Raw genomic sequence first — 20,777 nt, 5'->3', positions numbered from 1 at the left:
AACGAAGTCCTAGGGATACAAGATGCATAAATCCATGCATGGTCTCTTCTCTGGTGGAGCTTAAAGACTTCTGGGGAAGACAGGCGTTAACCAAAGATTCACAAATGTAAAATTACAACTGGGATGTGTGAGATGAAGGAAAGGCACATGATATACTAAAACCATATGTTAAGGGGACTTAACTTAGTCTAGGGGGTTATGTCACACAAGCAAAATGACATTTGAAGTAAGATTAATTTAAAGATAAGAAGAGTTAATTAGGTTACATCAGATGGAAGGATGGTGGAAGGAGTAAGGGAGGCAGAACTTTCTGGACAAAGAGAACGTAATAGCCGAAGTCCTGTGGTGATAAGACAAGAACAGTGTTTGTGGGGCCAGATGAAGCATGTCTGAGTCCTGGGAAGTAGTAAGGAGCAGTCCTTGAGAGGCTTTGAAAGTCAGGTTTCAAGGGATTAGTTTATATTTTAAGAACAATGGGATTCCATTGTGGAATTTTAAGTTGAACTTGGGCAACATGGTCAATTTTGCATTTTGAAAAGGTCACTGGTTTCTGTGAAAAAAAGATTGAGGGCAGCAACCCTAGAAGCTGAGCTATTATTCATATTTTATAGATAAGGAAATGAGCTGTAAGAAACAACTTCCTCAAGGTAACGCAGCTGGTAAGTGGTGAAGCTAGCTTTCAAACACTGGTCTCCTGACTTCGTTTATTTTATTTAATTTTATATTGTATCTTATTTAACATTTTATTTATTTTTCTTTCTCAGAAATCCTTGCTTTGATCTGCCTGACTTCAGAGTGTAAACTCTTAAATACACAGTCTGCTGCCTCTCCAGATCAAGGTAATAAACTAACAAAATAGAGTTAGTAAAAATGATTTTTAAAAAGTATAAACAGAAAGACTCATCTCTGACTCATGCTATCTTTGCTTTGGTCATGACTCCTCATCAGAAAATGAGAACGAGAAGGGTAGCCCAGGGTAGTGCAGTTCCCTTACTTGACCTAAGCTTCACTTTCCTCATCTGTAAAGCAGTAATAATACTCTAATAGACTGCATAGAATGCCCTCTGTATCCATGGGTTCTGCATTCGTGAATTCAACCAACTGGGACAGAAAATAGTGGGAAAAAATGCATCTGCACTGAACATGCTCAGTATGTTATTTTTTAAGCAATAAACTATAATGACTATTTACATAGCATTTACATTGTGTTAGGTATTATAAGTAATCTAGAGATTATTTAAAGTAGATGAGAGGATGTGTGTAGGTTATTTGCAAATACTATGTCACTTTACATTAGTGACTTGAGCATCTGCAGATTTTGGTATCTGTGGAGGCTGGTGGGGGTGGGTGTGTGTCCTAGAACCGGTCCCCCATGGATACTGAGGGACAACTGTACTTCACTGGATTGTTTGAGGATTAAATTACAAAAAGAATGCTAAATGCTTAGTATACTATCAGGCATAACATATACTATAGTTAGAACTCAACAAATGTGGACTATTATTATTATTATTATAATGATTACTTATTTTTTCCTTTATATCTGTCCATCCACCATCACAGAAATCAATGGCATCACATCACATAACTCCAAAGCAAGAAACCAAAATTATCATAGTTACAGTCCTTTGCTTTTATTTTTTCTTCTTCTTTTTTTCAGGTCAACTGTGAGCAAGGAACTTTTGCTTGTTTAGACAATCAACTTGTTGCTAAACTACAGCACCAAATTTTGGGTGTCTCACAAATTAGCCTCCCTTTCTTCCTACAATAACATCCTTACTTTGGGACTAGGTCATATGTGACCTTAGTTATCGCATGGACTTTGTATCATAAATAGTAGACTAAATTCTTAAGTGAAATGGCTAGAATTACAAAGCTTTCCTTGAATGTTATCAAATAACATAATGGTCTACCATCCTTAACATACAAAAACGATAAGCTGTCAGCACGGCATAAATTTTGAGTTGTTTATGGAAGTAGATGTGATGTATTTTTAGTGCTCTGTAGTATTGAATGCTTTATACATATGGGATGCATTATCAAAGCAACTAGCCAGTTATGGAGGCAGCAAACATGGACACAACAACATTTTCATTAAAAAAAAAAAAAAAAAAGTTGGCCTCAAACCCATAAGCCTTGAATCCCCAAGTTATCTGTGTGCGTGATTTTCCTGGCTGTTCTCCAGGTCCTATTCCAATTTATTACTACATTTTTATTATGGGCACATTCCCAACACTCACACCTGGTCTTCTGCCTTATCCAATGCTAATTTCTTCATTGCCTCCTTTTAATCAACCAGCTCTTTTCTCTTTATTACTTAGCCTTTCTTGCCTTCACAACTTACTTAATACAAACGAGCATATAAAAGCCTAGGCAGGCCAGGCACGGTGACTCACATCTGTAATCCCAGCACTTTGGGAGGCTGAGGCAGGTGGATCATCTGAGGTCAGGAGTTCCAGACCAGCCTGGCCAACATGGCAAAACCCCATCTCTACTACAAATACAAAAAATTAGCTGGGTGTGGTGGTGTGCACCTGTAATCCCAGCCACTTGGGAAGGTGAGGCAGGAGAATGGCATGAACTGGGGAGGCGGAGGTTGCAGTGAACTGAGATCATGTGCCATTGCACTCCAGCCTGGGTGAGAAAGGGAGACTGTGTCTTATGAAAAAAAAAAAAAAAAAAAAAAAAGCCTAGGCAGACCTATGAGCCTTCCCTATCCACCCTAGTAGCCGAAGACAAAGAGCATAAACTCAGGAGTTCTAGGGCACCACTCACCACAGGTTCCTCTCCATACTACCACGGCTGATGCTCTCTGGAAAGCACCACCTCCCAGCAGGAGGCCAACCAGCACAAAAATAAAGCACTAAACCACCAAAGCTAAGAATCCCCACAGAGTCCACTTCACCTCCCTGCCACCTCAACTGGAACAGGTGCTAGTATCCTTGGCTGAGAGACCAACAGACAGTTCACATCACAGGACTCTGTGATAATTCCCAGTACCAGCCTGGGGCTGGGTAGACTTGCTGGGTGGCTAGACCCAGAAAAGAGATAACAATCATTGCAGCTTGGCTCACAGGAAGCCAGATTCATAGGAAAGGGGGAGAGTACTATATCAAGGGAATGCCCTGTGTGACAAAAGAATTTGAACAACAGCCTTCAGCCCTAGACCTTCCCTCTGACAGAGCCTACCCAAATGGAAGGAACCAGAAAACCAAGTCTGGTAATATGACAAAACAAGTCTCTTTTACACCCTTAAAACATCACACTAGCTCACCAGCAATGGATCCAAACCAAGAAGAAATCCCTGATTTACCTGAAAAAGAATTTAGGAGGTTAGTTATTAAGCTATTCAGGGAGGCACCAGAGAAAGGTGAAGCCCAATGCGAGGAAATTAAAAAAAAAAAATGATACAAGAAGTGAAAGGAGAAATATTCAAGGAAATAGATAGCATAAAGAAAAAACAATCAAAATTTCAGGAAATATCGAACACACTTATAGAAATGTAAAATGTTCTGGAAAGTCTCAGCAATAGAATTGAACAAGTCTCAGCAATAGAATTGAACAAGTAGAAGAAAGAAATTCAGAACTCAAAGACAAGGTCTTTGAATTTACCCAATCAAACAAAGACAAAGAAAAAAGATTAAGAAACTATGAACAAAACCTCCAAGAAGTCTGGGATTCTGTTAAATGACCAAACCTAAGAAAAATCAGTGTTGCTGAGGAAGATGAGAAATGTAAAAGTTTGGAAAGCATATTTGGGGAAATGATTGATGAAAACTTTCCTGGCCTTGGTGTAGACCTAGACATCCAAATACAAGAAACAAAAAGAAAACCTGGAAGATTCATCACAAAAGGATCATTACCTAGGCAACATTGTCATCAGGTTATCTAAAGTTAAGATGAAGGAAAGAATCTTAAGTGAGACAAAAGCACCAGGTAACCTATAAAGAAAACCCATCAGATTAATGGCAGATTTCTCAGCAGAAACCCTACAAGCCAGAAGCGTTTGGGGCCCTATCATCAGCCTCCTCAAAAAAAACAATTATCAGCCAAAAATTTTGTATCCAGCAAGACTAAGCATCATATATGAAGGAAAGAGATAGCCTTTTTCAGACAAACAAATGCTGAGAGAATTCGCCACTACAAAGCCACCATTACAAGAACTGCTAAAAGGAGCTCTAAATCTTGAAACAAATCCTGGAAACACATCAAAACAAAATCTCTTTAAAGCATAAATCACACAGGACCTATAAAACAAAAATACTAGTTAAAAGGCAAAGCCCAAAACAAAAAAACCAAGGTACACAGGCCACAAAAAAGCACAGTGAATGCAACATTACCTCACATCTCAATACTAGCATTGAATGTAAAAGGCCTAAATGCTCCACTTAAAAGATACAGAGCTGCAGAATGGATAAGAACTCACCAAATGCTGGGCACGGTGGCTCATGCCTGTAATCCCAGCACTTTGGGAGGCCAAGGTGGGCAGATCATGAGGTCAGGAGATCGAGACCATCCTGGCTAACACAGTGAAACCCTGTCTCTACTAAAATACAAAAATTAGCTTGGTGTGGTAGCACACACCTGTAGTTCCAGCTACTCGGGAGGCTGAGGCAGGAGAATCACTTGAACCTGGGAGGCAGAGGTTGCAGTGAGCAGAGATCATGCCGCTGCACTCCAGCCTGGGCAACAGAGCATGATTCCATCTCAAAATAATAATAATAATAATAATAAAATAAATAAAAATAAAAATAAAATAATAAAAAAGAACTCACCAACCAACTATCTGCTGCCTTCAGGAGACTCACCTAACACATAAGGACTCACATAAACTTAAAGTAAAGGGGTGGAAAAAGGCATTTCACGCAAATGAACACCAAAAACAAGTGGGGCAGCTATTATTATATCAGACAAAACAAACTTTAAGCAACAGTGGTTAAAAGAGGCAAAGACGGAGATTATATAATGGTCAAAGTCCTTGTCCAACAGGACAATCCTAAACATATGTGCACCTAACACCAGAGCTCCCAAATTTATAAAGCAATTACTAATAGACCTAATAAATGAGATAGACACCAGCACAATAATAGTGGGTACTTCAATACTCTACTGATGGCACTAGACATGTCATCAAGAGACAGAAAGTCAACAAAGAAACAATGGATTTAAACTATACCTTGGAACAAATGAACTTAACAGATATATACAGAACATTTCATCCAACAACCTCAGACAGCACATAGAACTTTCTCCAAGATAGACCATATGATAGGCCATAAAACAAGCCTCAATAAATTTAAGAAAATTGAAATTATATCAATCACTCTCTCAGACCACAGTGGAATAAAACTGGAAACCAACTCCAAAAGGAACCTTCAAAACCATGCAAGTACATGTAAATAAAATAACCTGCTCCCAAATGAGCATTGGGTTAAAAAACGAATGGAAATTAAAAAATTCTTCAAACTGAACGACAATAATGACACAACCTATAAAAGGTGGTGCTAAGAGAAAAGTTCATAGCCCTAAACGCCTACATCAAAAAGACTGAAAGAGCACAAACTGACATTCTAAGGTCACATCTCAAGGAACTGGAGAAACAAGAACAAACCAAACGCAAACACAGCAGAAGAAAGGAAATATCCAAGATCAGAGCAGAACTAAACAAAATTGAAACAAACAAACAAACAAATACAAAAGATAAATGAAACAAAAGCTGGTTCTTTGAAAAGATAAATAAAATTGATAGATCATTAGCAAGATTAACCAAGAAAATAAGAAGATTAACTGAGAAAAGAAGATAGAAAATCCAGATAACCTCAGTGAGAAATAAAACAGGAGATATTACAACTGACACTGCTGAAATACAAAAGATCATTCCAGGCTACTATGAACACCTTTATGCACATAACCTAAAAAACACAGAAGAGATGGATAAATACCTGGAAAAATATAACCCTCCTAGCTTAAGTCAGGAATAATTAGGTACCCTGAACAGATCAATTATAAGCAGTGAGATTGAAATGGTAATTTAAAAATTACCAACAACAAAAAAGTCTAGGACCAGATGAATTCACAGCAGAATTCTATCAGGCATTCAAAGAAGAATTGGTACCAATCCTTTTGACACTATTCCACAAGATAGAGAAAGAAAGAACCCTCCCTAATTCATTCTATGAAGCCAGCATCACCCTAATACCAAAACCAGGAAAGGAAGTAACCAAAAAAGAAAACTACAGACCAATATCCCTGATAAACATAGACGCTAAAATCCTTAACAAAATACTAGCTAATTGAGTCCAATAGTGTAAAAAGATAATACACCATGAGCAAGTGGGTTTCATACCAGGGATGCAGGGATGGTTTAACATACACAAGTTAATAAATGTGATACACCACATAAACAGAATTAAAAACAAATCACATGATCATCTCAATAGATGCAGAAAAAGCATTTGACAAAATCCAGCCTCCCTTTTTGATTAAAACTCTCAGCAAAATCGGCATACATGGGACATACCTCAATGTAATAAAAGCCATCTATGACAAACACATAGCCAACATTATACTGAATGGGGAAAAGTTGAAAGCATTCCCTCTGAGGGAATGGAGCAAGACAGGGTTGCCCTCTCTCACCACTCCTCTTCAACATAGTACTGGAAGTCCCAGCCAAAGCAATCAGACAAGAGAAAGAAAGGGCATTCAAATTGGTAAAGAGGAAATCAAGCTGCCACTGTTCATTTACCTTGAAAACCCTAAAGTCTCCTCCAGAAAGCTCCTAGAACCGATAAAAGAATTCAGCAAAGTTTCTGGATACAAGATTAATGTACACAAATCAGTAGCTCTCCTATACACCACAGCGACCAAGCGGAGAATCAAATCAGGAACTCAACTCCTTTTACAATAGCTGCAAAAACAAAAACAAACAAATAACTTAGGAATATACTTAACCAAGGAGGTGAAAGACCTCTACAAGGAAAACTACAAAACACTGCTGAAATAAATCATAGATGACACAAACAAATGGAAACACATCCCATGCTCATGGGTGGGCAGAATCAATATTGTGAAAATGATCTTACTGCCAAAAGCAATCTACAAATTCAATGCAATCCCCATCAAAATACCATCATCATTCTTCACAGAATTAGAAAAAACGATTCTAAAATTCATATGGAACCAAAAAAGAGCCTGCATAGCCAAAGTAAGACTAAGCAAAAAGAACAAATCTGGAGGCATCACACTACTTGATTTCAAACTATATTAAAAGGCCATCGTCACCAAAATAGCACAGTACTAGTATAAAATGGCACATAGACAAATGGAACAGAATAAAGAACCCAGAAATAATCCCAGATACAGTCAACTGATCTTCGATAAAGCAAACAAAAACATAAAATGGGGAAAAGGATACCCTTTTCCACAAATGGTAATAATTGGCTAGCCACATGTAGGAGAATGTGGGATAATTAGCTAGCCACATGTAGGAGAATGAAACTGGATCCTCCTCTCTCACCTTATACAAAAATCAACTCAAGATGGATTAAGAATTTAATCTAAGACAAGAAACTGTAAGATTACAGAAGATAACATTGGACAAACCCTTCTAGACATTGGCTTAGGCAAGGACTTCATGACCAAGAACACTAAAGCAAATACAATTTTAAAAAAGATAATTAGCTGAGACTAATTAAACTAAAGATCTTTTGCACAGCAAAAGGAACATTCAGCAGAGTAAACAGCAACCCACAGAGTGGGAGAAAATATTCACAATCTATACATCTGACAAAGGACTACTATCCAGAATCTACGATGAACTCAAACAAATCACTAAGAAAAAAACAAACAATCCTATCAAAAAGTGGGCTATGGACATGAATAGACAATTATCAAAAGAGGATATACAAATGGCCAACAAACATATGAAAAAATGCTCAACATCACTAATGATCAGAGAAATGCAAATCAAAACCACAATGTGATACCACCTTACTCCTGCAAGAATGGCCATAATAAACACATTAAAAAACAGTAGATGTTGGTATGGATGCAGTGATCAGGGAACACTTCTACACTGCTTGGTGGGAATGTAAACTAGTACAGCCACTACGGAAAACAGTGTGGAGATTCCTCAAAGAACTAAAAGTAGAACTACCCCTTGATCCAGCAATCCCACTATTGGGTATCTACTCAGAGGAAAATAAGTCATTGTATGAAAAAGATACTTGCACACACATGTTTACAGCAGCACAATTTGCAATTGTAAAATCGTGGAACCAACCCAAATGCCCATCAATCAATGAGTGGATAAAGAAACTGTGATTGATATATATATATATATATTTCTCAACATATATAAATATATATACATATTTCTCAACACATAATATATATCTCAACATATATAAATATATATATTTATCAACATATATAAATATATATATGTTTCTCAATCATATATATATGATGGAATACTACTCAGCCATAAAAAGGAATGAACCAATGGCATTTGCATCCACCTAGATAAGATTGGAGACCATTATTCTAAGTGAAGTAACTTAGCAATGGAAAACCAAACATTATATGTTCTCACTGATATGTGGGAGCTAAGCTATGAGGATGCAAAGCCATAAGAATGATACAATAGATTTGGGGAACTTGGGGGTAAGGGTGGGAGCGGGGTGAGGGATAAAAGACTACAAATAAGGTGCAGTGTATATTGCACGGGTGATGAGTGTACCAAAATCTCACAGATCACCACAAAAGGACTTATGTAACCAAATACCACCTATACCCCAATAACTTATGGAAAATTTTTTTAAAAATAAAATAAATCCCATTTTCTCAATTTCAAGGAGTGCCCAATTTTAAACTCAATCTAAAAAAAAAAATTCCCTGGGGAGGACCAAACTTGATCCACTAGGTAATAACTCTTACTCAACCTCATTGCTTCATGAAATCTCCTTGCTCCCTGCCCCCGCCAATCCCCCTACTCCACCCCAGGCTATGTTCTTGGCACTGATCTTACTCCAAGGACTGGGCCAGGCCCATGGGTACACACACACACACACACACACACACACACACACACATACACACACACACACACAGCCTAGGCATTTACATCAACTGCATCAAAAGAGATAATCCCATATTTTAGGAAATGGAAAGTTATTCTCATAGTGACAAAGGTAAATCACATAACCTTTGGATTTAATTCACTTACTTCGTGACTTACTTATCAGGCTTCAGTTATGTATGTACCCAGTAGTATGTTAAGGGACTGAGAAGGATAAGGAGGGGCAAAGAGTACAAAAGAAGAAAACAAAAACCTAGGAAGCTGTAGTCCTGCTTTTCAAGAAACTTGAAATCTCTGGTGAAAAAGGACATGCATGTATTATACAACGATGGTAACTGACAGCTTACTTTTATGAGCAGCTCACTATGTGCCAGCCAATGTATACGTTATTATTTTCTAATCCTATATTGTTGTATATTAGTTATCCATCACTCCATAACAAATTACCACAAAACTTAGTAGCTTAAAACAATAAATATTAATTATCAGTTTCCGTGGATGTGGAATTTGATATAATTGGCTAAGGCTACAGACACCTGAAGGATTGACTGGGGATAGAGAATGCACTTCCACAGTGGCTCACTCACACAACTGGCAAGTTGATTATGGCTATTGGCAGGAGGCCTCAGTTTCTCCCCATGTGGGCGTCTCCAGAGAGATGCTTGTGTCTTCATGACATGGTAGCACATGGTACCACATTCTAAGCAAATTATTGTATGGCGTTTGAATATATTCATTCTAGAGAATATGTAGTATCTCATTGTGGTTTTATTTTTTACTCTTAAATTTTTGTTTTAATGTTTATATATTTAGGGGATACAAGTGCAGATTTCTTCTTTTTTATTATACTTTTTAAGTTCTAGGCTACATGTGTACAACGTGCAGGTTTGTTACATATGTATACATGTGCCATGTTGGTGTGCTGCACCCATTAACTCGTCATTTACATTAGGTATATCTCCTAACGCTATCCCTCCCCCCCACTCCCGCCACCCCATGACAGGCCTGGTGTGTGATGTTCCCCATACTGTGTCCAAGTGTTCTCATTGTTCAAGTCCCACCTATGAGTGAGAATATGTGGCGTTTGGTTTTCTGTCCTTGTGATAGTTTGCTCAGAATGATGGTTTCCAGCTTCATCCATGTCACTACAAAGGACATGAACTCATCGTTTTTTATGGCTACATAGTATTCCATGGTGTATATAAGCCACATTTTCTTAATCCAGTCTATCATTGATGGACATTTGGGTTGGTCCCAAGTCTTTGCTATTGTGAATAGTGCCACAATAAACATACGTATGCATGTGTCTTTATAGCAGCATGATTTATAATCCTTTGGGTATATACCCAATAATGGGATGGCTGGGTGAAATGGTATTTCTAGTTCTAGATCCTTGAGGAATCACCACACTGTCTTCCACAATGGTTGAACTAGTTTACAGTCCCACCAACAGTGTAAAAGTGTTCCTGTTTCTCCACATCCTCTCAAGCACCTGTTGTTTCCTGACTTTTTAAAGATCGCATTCTAACTGGTGTGAGATGGTATCTCATTGTGGTTTTGATTTGCATTTCTCTGATGGCCAGTGATGATGAGCATTTTTTCATGTGTCTGTTGGCTGCATAAATGTCTTCCTTTGAGAAGTGTCTGTTCATATCCTTTGCCCACTTTTTGATGGGGTTGATTTTTTCTTATAAATTTGTTTAAGTTCTTTGTGGATTCTGGATATTAGCCCTTTGTCAGATGGGTAGATTGCAAAAATTTTCTCCCATTCTGTAGGCTGCCTGTTCACTCTGATGATAGTTTCTTTTGCTGTGCAGAAGCTCTTTAGTTTAATAAGATCCTATTTGTCAATTTTGGCTTTTGTTGCCATTGCTTTTGGTGCTTTAGTCATGAAGTCCTTGCCCATGCCTATGTCCTGAGTGGTATTGCCTAAGTTTTTTTCTAGGGTTTTTTATGGTTTTAGATCTAACATTTAAGTCTTTAATCCATCTTGAATTAATTTTTGTATAAGGTGTAAGGAAGGGATACAGTTTCAGTTTTCTAAATATGGCTAGCCAGTTTTCCCAGCACCATTTATTAAACAGGGAATCCTTTCCCCATTTCTTGTTTTTGTCAGGTTTGTCAAAGATGAGATGGTTGTAGATGTGTGGTATTATTTCTGAGGACTCCGTTCTGTTCCATTGGTCTATATCTTGGTTTTGGTACCAGTACCATGCTGTTTTGGTTCCTGTAGCCTTGTAGTACAGTTTGAAGTCAGGTAGCATGATGCCTCCAGCTTTGTTCTTTTGGTTTAGGATTGTCTTGGCAATGTGGGCTCTTTTTTTGTTCCATATGAACTTTAAGATAGTTTTTTCCAATTCTGTGAAGAAAGTCATTGGTAGCTTGATGGGGATGGCATTGAATCTATAAATTACCTTGGGCAGTACGGCCATTTTCACGATATTGATTCTTCCTATCCATGAGCATGGGATGTTCTTCCATTTGTTTGTGTCCTCTTTCATTTCATTGAGCAGTGGTTTGTAGTTCTCCTTGAAGAGGTCCTTCACATCCCTTGTAAGTTGGATTCCTAGGTATTTTATTCTCTTTGAAGCAATTGTGAATGGGAGTTCACTCATGATTTGGCTCTCTGTTTGTCTGTTATTGGTGTATAGGAATGCTTGTGATTTTTGCACATTGATTTTGTATCCTGAGACTTTGCTGAAGTTGCTTACCTGCTTAAGAAGGTTTTGGGCTGAGACAATGGGGTTTTCTAAATATACAATCATGTCATCTGCAAACAGGGACAATTTGATTTTCTCTTTTCCTAATTGAATACCCTTTATTTCTTTCTCCTGCCTGATTGCCCTGGCCAGAACTTCCAACACTATGTTGAATAGGAGTGGTGAGAGAGGGCATCCCTGTCTTGTGCCAGTTTTCAAAGGGAATGCTTCCAGTTTTTGGCCATTCAGTATGATATTGGCTGTGGGTTTGTCATAAATAGCTCTTATTATTTTGAGATACTTTCCATCAATATCTTGTTTATTGAGAGTTTTTAGCATGAAGGCTGTTGAATTTTGTCAAAGGCCTTTTCTGCATCTATTGAGATAATCATGTGGTTTTTGTCTTTTTTGCTGTTTATATGATGGATTACGTTTATTGATTTGCATATGTTGAACCAGTCTTACATCCCAGGGATGCAGCCCACTTGATCATGGTGGATAAGCCTTTTGACATGCTGCTGGATTCGGTTTGCCAGTATTTTATTGAGGATTTTTGCATCGATGTTCATCAGGGACATTTGTCTAAAATTCTCTTTTTTTGTTGTGTCTCTGCCAGGCTTTGGTATCAGGATGATGCTGGCCTCATAAAACGAGTTAGGGAGGATTCCCTCTTTTTCTATTGATTGGAATAGTTTCAGAAGGAATGGTACCAGCTCCTCTTTGTACCTCTGGTAGAATTCGGCTGTGAATCTGTTTTGTCCTGGACTCTTTTTGTTGGTAGGCTCTTAATTATTGCCTCAATTTCAGATCCTGTTTTTGGTCTACTCAGGGATTCGACTTCTTTCTGGTTTGGTCTTGGGAGGGTGTATGTGTCCAGGAATTTATCCATTTCTTCTAGATTTTCTATTTATTTGCCTAGAGGTGTTTATCATATTCTCTGATGGTAGTTTGTATTCTGTAGGATCAGTGATGATATCCCCTTTATCACTTTTTATTGTGTCTATTTGATTCTTCTCTTTTCTTCTTTATTAGTCTTGCTAGCGGTCTATCAATTTTGTTGATAGACAAAAGCCAGCTCCTGGATTCACTGATTTTTTGAAGGTGTCTTTTTGTGTCTGTATCTCCTTCAGTTCTGCTCTGATCTTAGTTATTTCTTCTCTTCTGCTAGCTTTTGAATATGTTTGCTCCTGTTTCTCTAGTTCTTTTAATTGTGATGTTAGGGTGTCAATTTTAGATCTCTCCTGCTTTCTCTTGTGGGCATTTAGTGCTATAAATTTCCCTCTACACACTGCTTTAAATGTGTCCCAGAGATTCTGGTATGTTTTGTCTTTGTTCTTATTGGTTTCAAAGAACATCTTTATTTCTGTCCTCATTTCGTTATGTACCCAGTAGTCATTCAGGAGCAGGTTGTTCAGTTTCCACGTAGTTGAACGGTTTTGAGTGAGTTTCTAAATCCTGAGTTCTAGTCTGATTGCACTGTGGTCTGAGAGACCGTTTGTTATAATTTCTGTTCTTTTACATTTGCTGAGGAGTGCTTTACTTCCAACTATGTGGTCAATTTTTGAATAAGTGCCATGTGGTGCTGAGAGGAATGTATATTCTGTTGATTTGGGGTGGACAGTTCTGTAGATGTCTATGAGGTCCGTTTGGTGCAGAGCTGAGTTCAATTCCTGGATATCCTTGTTAACTTTCTGTATCATTGATCTGTCTAATGTTGACAGTGAGGTGTTAAAGTCTTCCATTATTATTGTGTGGGAGTCTAAGTCTCTTTGTAGGTCTCTAAGGACTTGCTTTATGAATCTGGGTGCTCTGGTATTGGGTGCATATATATTTAGGATAGTTAGCTCTGCTTGTTGAATTGATCACTTTACCATTATGTAATGGCCTTCTTTGTCTCTTTTGATCTTTGTTGTTTTAAAGCCTGTTTTATCAGAGACTAGGATTGCAACCCCTGCTTTTTTTTGTTTTCCATTCGCTTGGTAGATCTTCCTCTATCCCTTTATTTTGAGCCTATGTGTGTCTCTGCCCGTGAGGTGGGTCTCCTGAATACAAGACACTGATAGGTGTTGACTCTTTATCCAATTTGCCAGTCTGTGTCTTTTAACTGGAGCATTTAGCCCATTTACATTTAAGGTTAATATTGTTATGTGTGAATTTGAACCTGTCATTATGATATTACCTGGTTATTTCACTTGTTAGTTGATGCAGTTTCTTCCTAGCGTCAATGGTCTTTACAAGTTGGCATGTTTTTACAGTGGCTGGTACTGGTTTTTCCTTTCCACATTTAGTGCTTTCTTCAGGAGCTCTTGTAAGGCAGGCCTGGTGGTGACAAAATCTCTCAGCATTTGCTTGTCTGTAAAGGATTTTATTTCTCCTTCGCTTAGGAAGCTTAGTTTGGCTGGATATGAAATTCTGGGTTGAAAATTCTGTTCTTTAAGAATGTTGAATATTGGCCCCTACTCTCTTCTGGCTTGTAGAGTTTCTGCCAAGAGATCTGCTGTTAGTCTGATGGGCTTCCCTCTGTGGGTAACCCGATCTTTCTCTCTGGCTGCTCTTAACATTTTTTCCTTCATTTCAACTTTGGTGAATCTGACAATTGTGTGTCTTGGAGTTGCTCTTCTTGAGGAGTATCTTTGTGGTGTTCTCTGTATTTCCTGAATTTGAATGTTGGCCTGCCTATGTAGGTTGGGGAAGTTCTCCTGGATAACACCCTGAAGAGTGTTTTCCAACTTGATTCCATTCTCCCTGTCACTTTCAGGTACACCAATCAGATGTAGATTTGGTCTTTTCACATAGTCCCATATTTCTTGGAGGCTTTGTTAGTTCCTTCTTACTCTTTTTTCTCTAAACTTCTCTTCTCACTTCATTTCATTCATTTGATCTTCAATCACTGATACCCTTTCTTCCACTTGATCGAATCTGCTACTGAAGATTGTCCATGTGTCACATAGTTTTTGTGCCATGGTTTTCAGCTCCATCAGGTCATTTAAGGTCTTCTGTATGCTGTTTATTCTAGTTAGCCATTCGTCTAATCTTTTTTCAAGGTTTTTAGCTTCTTTGTGATGGGTTCGAACATCCTCCTTTAGCTCAGAGAAGTTTGTTATTACTGATCATCTGAAGCCTTCTTCTCTCAACTTGTCAAAGTCATTCTCCATCCAGCTTTGTTCCACTGCTGGTGAGAAACTATGTTCCTTTGGAGGAGAAGAGGCGCTCTGATTGTTAGAATTTTCAGCTTTTCTGCTCTCATTTCTCCCCATCTTTGTGGTTTTATCAACCTTGTTCTTTGATGATGGTGGCGTACAGATGGGGTTTTGGTGTGGATGTCCTTTCTGTTTGTTAGTTTTCCTTCTAACAGTCAGGACCCTCAGCTGTGGGTTTGTTGGAGTTTTCTGGAGGTCCACTCCAGACCTCCTGGGTATCACCAACGGAGGCTGCAGAACAGTAAATATTCCAGAACAGCAAATGTTGCTGCCTGATCCTTCCTCTGGAAGCTTCCTCTCAGAGGGTCACCTGTCCATATGAGGTGTCAGTTGGCCCCTACTGGGAGGTGCCTCCCAGTTAGGCTACTTGGGGGTCAGGGACCTACTTGAGGAGGCAGGCTGTCTATTCTCAGATTTCAAACTCCATTATGGGAGAACCACTACTCTCTTCAAATCTGTCAGACAGGGAAGTCTGCAGAAGTTTCTGCTGCCTTTTGTTCAGCTATGGCCTGCCCCCAGAGGTGGAGTCTACAGAGGCAGGAAGACCTCCTTAAGCTGTGGTGGGCTCCACCCTGTTCAAGATTCCTGGTCACTTTGTTTACCTACTCAAGCCTCAGCAATGGCAGACGCCCCACCCCAGCCTCACTGCTGCCTTGCAGTTTGATCTCAGACTGCTGTGCTAGCAGTGAGTGAGGCTCGTGGGTGTGAGACCCTCTGAGCCAGGTGCGGGATATAATCTCCTGGTGTGCCATTTGCTACGACCATTGGAAAAGCTCAGTATTAGGGTGGGAGTGTCCCAATTTTGCAGGTACGATCTGGCGAGGAAAGGGAATTCTCCGACCCCTTGTGCTTCCCAGGTGAGGCGATACCCCACCCTGCTTCGGCTCATGCTCCATGGGCTGCACCCACTGTCCCACAGGCCCCAGTGAGATGAACCCAGTACCTCAGCTGGAAGTGCAGAAATCACCCGTCTTCTGTGTCGCTCATCCTGGGAGCTGTAGACTGGAGCTGTTCCTATTCGGCCATCTTGGAACCTCCCCAGAAGAGGCAAGTACAGATTTCTTACATGCATGTATTGCGTAGTGGTGAAGTCTGGGCTTTTAGTGTACCCATCACCCAAATAGTGAATATTGTACCCAACAGGTAATTTTCCAACCCTAACCCTCCTCCTACCCTCCCACCTTCTGTAGTCTCCAATGTCTAATAGTCCACACTGTATATCCATTGGTACCCTTTGTTTAGCTCCAACTTATAAGTGAGAACATGCTGTATTTGATTTTCTGAGCTATTTCACTTAGGATAGTGGCTTCAAGTTCCACCAATGTTGCTGGAAAAGATATAATTTTATTATTTCTTATGGCTGAGTAGTATTCCATGCTATATATAAAATATATTTTCTTAATCCAACCTTCTGTTGATGGACATAGTTTGATTTCATCCTTGTTATTGTGAATAGTACTGCAATAAAGACATTAATGCAGATATCTTTTTGATATAATCATTTCTTTCCATTTGGACATATACACAGTTGTGGGATTGTTGGATTGAGTGGTACTTCTATCTTTAGTTCTTTAAGAAATCTCCATACTGTTTTCCATAAAGGTTGTACTAATTTACATCCCTACCAACAACGTATAATTGTTCCCTTTTTTCCACATCTTTGCCAACATTTGTTATTTTGACTTTTTAGTAATAGCCATTCCGACTGGTGTAAGATGGTATCTTATTGTGGTTTTCAGTTGCATTTCTCTGATGATTAGTGATGTTGAACATGTTTTCTTATATTCTTTGGCCACTTGTATGTTTTCTTTTGAAAAATGTCTGTTCATATCCTTGCACAATTTTTAATGGGATTATTTGCTTTTTTCTTGTTGTTTGAGTTCCTTGCAGATTATTGATATTAGTCCTCTGTTGTATGCAGAATGTGCAAATATTTTATCCCATTCTGTAAGTTGTCTGTTTACTCTGTTTGTTCTTTTGTTTTGTAGAGATTTTTTTTGTTTTTTTTTTTTTTTGTTTTTTTTTTTTGAGACAGAGTCTCGCTCTGTCACCCAGGCTGGAGTGCAGTGGCCGGATCTCAGCTCACTGCAAGCTCTGCCTCCCGGGTTCACACCATTCTCCTGCCTCAGCCTCCCGAGTAACTGGGACTACAGGCGCCTGCCACCTCGCCCGGCTAGTTTTTTGTATTTTTTTTTTTGGTAGAGACGGGGTTTCACCGTGTTAGTCAGGCAGGTCTCGATCTCCTGACCTCGTGATCCGCCCGTCTCGGCCTCCCTAAGTGCTGGGATTACAGGCGTGAGCCACCGCGCCCGGCTGAGATTTTTTTTTTGTTTAATCAAGTCCCATTTGTCTATTTTTGTTCTTGCTATGTTTGCTTTTGAGGACTTGGTCACAAATTCTTTGCCTAGGCCAATGTCCAGAAGAGTTTTTCCCAGATTTTCTTTGAGGATTTTTATAGTTTCAGGCATTACATTTAGTTCTTTAATCCATCTTCATTTAATTTTTGTTTATGGCGAGAGGTATGGGTGGTTTCATTCTTTTGCATATGGCTATCCAATTTTCCCAGCACCATTTGTTGAATAGGGTGTCCTTCCCCCAGTGTTTATTTTTGTTGAGCTTGTCAAAGATCAGTTTGTTATAGGTATGTGGCTTTATTTCTGGGTTCTTTATTCTATTCCATTGATTTTTTTTTTTTTTTCAGACAGAGTCTCACTTTGTCACCAGGCTGGAGTGCAGTGGAGTGACATCGGCTCACTGTAGCCCCAGCCTCCCAGGCTCAAACAATTCTCATACCTCAGCCTTGCAAATAGCTGGGATTACAGGTGTGTGCCACCATGCCCAGCTGATTTTTTTTTTTTTTTTTTTTTTGTAGTAGAGACGAGGTTTCACCATGTTGACCAGGCTGGTCTCCAACTTCTGGCCTCAAGTAATCCACCTTCTGCCTTCCAAAGTGCTGGAATTACAGGCGTGCACCACTGCACCCAGCCTATTCCATTGATATGTGTGTATATACTTATACCAGTACCACACTACTTTACTACTTTGGTAACTATAGCCTTGTAGTATAATTCAAACTGAATAATGGATGCCTTGAGCTTTGTTCTTTTTGCTTAGGATTGCTCTGGCTATTCAGGCCCTTTTTTGGTTACATATGAATTTTAGGATTGTTTTTTATAATTCTGTGAAAAATGACATTGGTAATTTGACAGGTATTGCACTGAATCTGTAGATTACTTTGGGGACTATGGTCATTTTAACAATATTGATTCTTCCAATCCATAAGCATGGGATGTTTTTCCATTTGTGTAATCTACAATTTCTTTCATGAATGTTTTGTAGTTCTCCTTATAAAGATCTTTCACTTCCTTGGTTAAACATATTCCTAGGTTTTTTTTTTTGTTTGTTTGTTTGTTTTGTTTTGTTTTTTTTTTGGAGCTACTCTAAATAGGATTGCCTTCTTGATATGGTCCTCAGCTAGATTGTTATTGTTGTATAGAAACACTACTGATTTCTGTAAGTTAATTTTGTATCCTGAAACTACTGCATTCATTTATCAAATCTAAAAGCTTTTTTGGAGGATGCTTTGGGGTTTTCTAGATAGAAGATCATATCATCAGCAAACAGGAATAATTTGACTTCCTCTTTCCAATTTGGATGCCTTTTATTTTTTTCTCTTGCCTGATTGGCCTGGTGAAGACTTCCAGCACGAAGTTGAATAAGAGTGGTGAAAGTGGGCATCCTTGTACTGTTCCAGTTAGAGGAAATGCTTTCAATTTTTCTCCACTAAGTGCGATGTTGGCTGTGGGTTTGTCATATATGACCTTGTTATGTTAAGGTATGTTTCTTCTCTGCCTAGTTTGTTGAGGATTTTTATCATGAAGGGATGTTGAATCTTGTTGAATGCATTTTCTGTATCTATTGAAATGATCATATAGGTTTTCGTCTTTAATTATGTTTATGTGATGTATCACATTTATTGATTTGCATACATTGAACCATTCTTGCATTCCTGGGATAAATCCTACCTGATCATGGTGTATTATCTTTTTGATGTGCTGTTGGATTTGATTTGCTAATATTTTGTTAAGGGTTTTTGCATCAATGTTCATCAGGGATACTGGTCTATAGTTTTCATTTTTTGTCATGTCCTTGTCTTGTTTTGGTATCAGGATGATACTGACCTTGTAGAATGAGTTAAGGAGACTTCACTCTTCCTCTATTTTTTGAAATAGCTTCAGGAGAATTAGCAATAGTTCTTATTTGTATATTTGGCAGAATTTGGCTGTGAATCCATATGGTTCTGGGCTTTTTCTGTTGTTGTTGATAGATTTTTTATTACTGATTCAATCTCACTACTCATTATTGTTCTGTTTGTTCAGGAGTTCTGTCCTAGTTGAATCTCAGAAGATTGTATGTTTCCAAAAATTTACCCACTTCCTCTAGGTATTCTAGTTTGTGGGCATGTAGTTGTTCATAATAGCCTCTGATGATCTTTTATATTTCTGTGGTATCATTTTAATGTCTCATTTTTCATATCCATTTGTTTATTTGGATCGCCTCTCTTCTTTCTTGGTCTAGCTAGTGACTTATCAATTTTGTTTACATTTTCAAATAAGCAACTTTTCATTCATTGATTTTTTTGGTCTCTATTTCATTTAGTTATGATCTAATCTTCATTATATCTTTTCTTCTGCTAACTTTGGGTTTGGTTTGTTCTTGTTCTAGTTCCTTGAGATGTGACATTAAGTTGTTATTTTGTAATCTGTCTACTTTGTGGATGTAGATATTTAATGCTATAAACTTCCCTCTTAGGATTGCTTTTGCTGTATCCCACAGTTTTTGGTATGTTGTGCTTTCATTTTCATTCATTTCAAATTTAAAAAAAAATTTCCATCTTAATTTCTTTCTTTCTTTTTCAGACAGGCTTTCATTCTGTCACCCAGGCTGGTGTGCAGTGGTGCGATCACAGCTCACCACAGACTCAACCTCCTGGGCTCAAGCAATCCTTCTGCCTCAGCCTCCTGGGTAACTGGGACTACAGGTGCACATCACGATGCCCAGCAAATTTTAAAAAATTTTCTGTAGAAATTGGGTCTTACTATGTTGTCCAGGCTGGTTTTGAACTCCCACAGGGCAGTGGGTATTGTCCTGTGTGTGTGTAGGAGTGCCTGGTTTCCCTGTCTGTTCTTGGCTGGGCAGCAGCTGCAGCTTTATCAGTCTGAACTCAGCCTAAGGGCAGGATGTAGCTCAACATTAAATTCTCAAAATGGTGCCTTGGGTCTGGGACCAGAGAGGGTAGGGCACGTTCCAGGCAAGCAGTGTGGGCAAGAATCTGTGGGGAAATGCAATCCACTGACATCTCAGTCACACAGCAGCCCACTGCAGGGCAGTGGTATTGTCTTAGATATGTATAGGAAAGCCTGGTTTCCCTGACCCTCCTTGGCTGGGTTCATGTCTCAGTCTCAACGGCAGCCCACAGAAGGGTGGTAGGGACTCTCCCAGAGGTGCGTGAGAGCACTTGGTCTCCCCTCTCCTTTTTGGAGTAGTGCAACAGCCACAGCCATGTCTGTAGATCCCCGGTATCTAGACTATCAAAATAATGCCTGGCTGAGGCTTCTCTAGTCTCAGATGCCTATAGGATTCCACGTGGATTTCTTTTCTGGAGCAACATCTCTGTGCAATTTTAGGCAGCTCCATATATCAGGCCCAAGGTCCTAAGTTGGTTGGGGGGTTTTCTTGCATAGCCAAGATCATAAAAGCTCTTTTTGGAGTGTGGAGCCCTAGGTATTTCTCTCTTAT

The 20,777-nt window shown here is 39.0% G+C and overlaps 2 long non-coding RNA genes across 3 annotated transcripts in view; one reads left to right on the top strand and one right to left on the bottom strand.

Annotated features, from left to right (window-relative positions):
• Positions 1-16,215, top strand: part of LOC139356208 (uncharacterized) — a 29,629-nt gene extending 13,414 nt beyond the window's left edge. The window contains exons 2-3 of one of the 2 annotated variants that reach the window (XR_011607703.1): positions 765-839; positions 15,898-16,215. This is a non-coding gene — a long non-coding RNA (uncharacterized lncRNA). Of the gene's footprint in view, positions 1-764; positions 840-1,660; positions 4,485-15,897 lie in introns of those variants that run through there. The other variant, XR_011607704.1, reaches the window with a different exon arrangement.
• The window catches only part of LOC105478496 (uncharacterized), a 34,296-nt gene that overhangs the window by 5,199 nt on the left and 8,320 nt on the right, over positions 1-20,777 (bottom strand). The window lies entirely within an intron of this gene.

This window comes from Macaca nemestrina, chromosome 9 (assembly GCF_043159975.1).
Source record: "Macaca nemestrina isolate mMacNem1 chromosome 9, mMacNem.hap1, whole genome shotgun sequence".
Classification (NCBI taxonomy): domain Eukaryota; kingdom Metazoa; phylum Chordata; class Mammalia; order Primates; family Cercopithecidae; genus Macaca; species Macaca nemestrina.
This window is presented reverse-complemented; position numbering and strand designations above follow the sequence as displayed.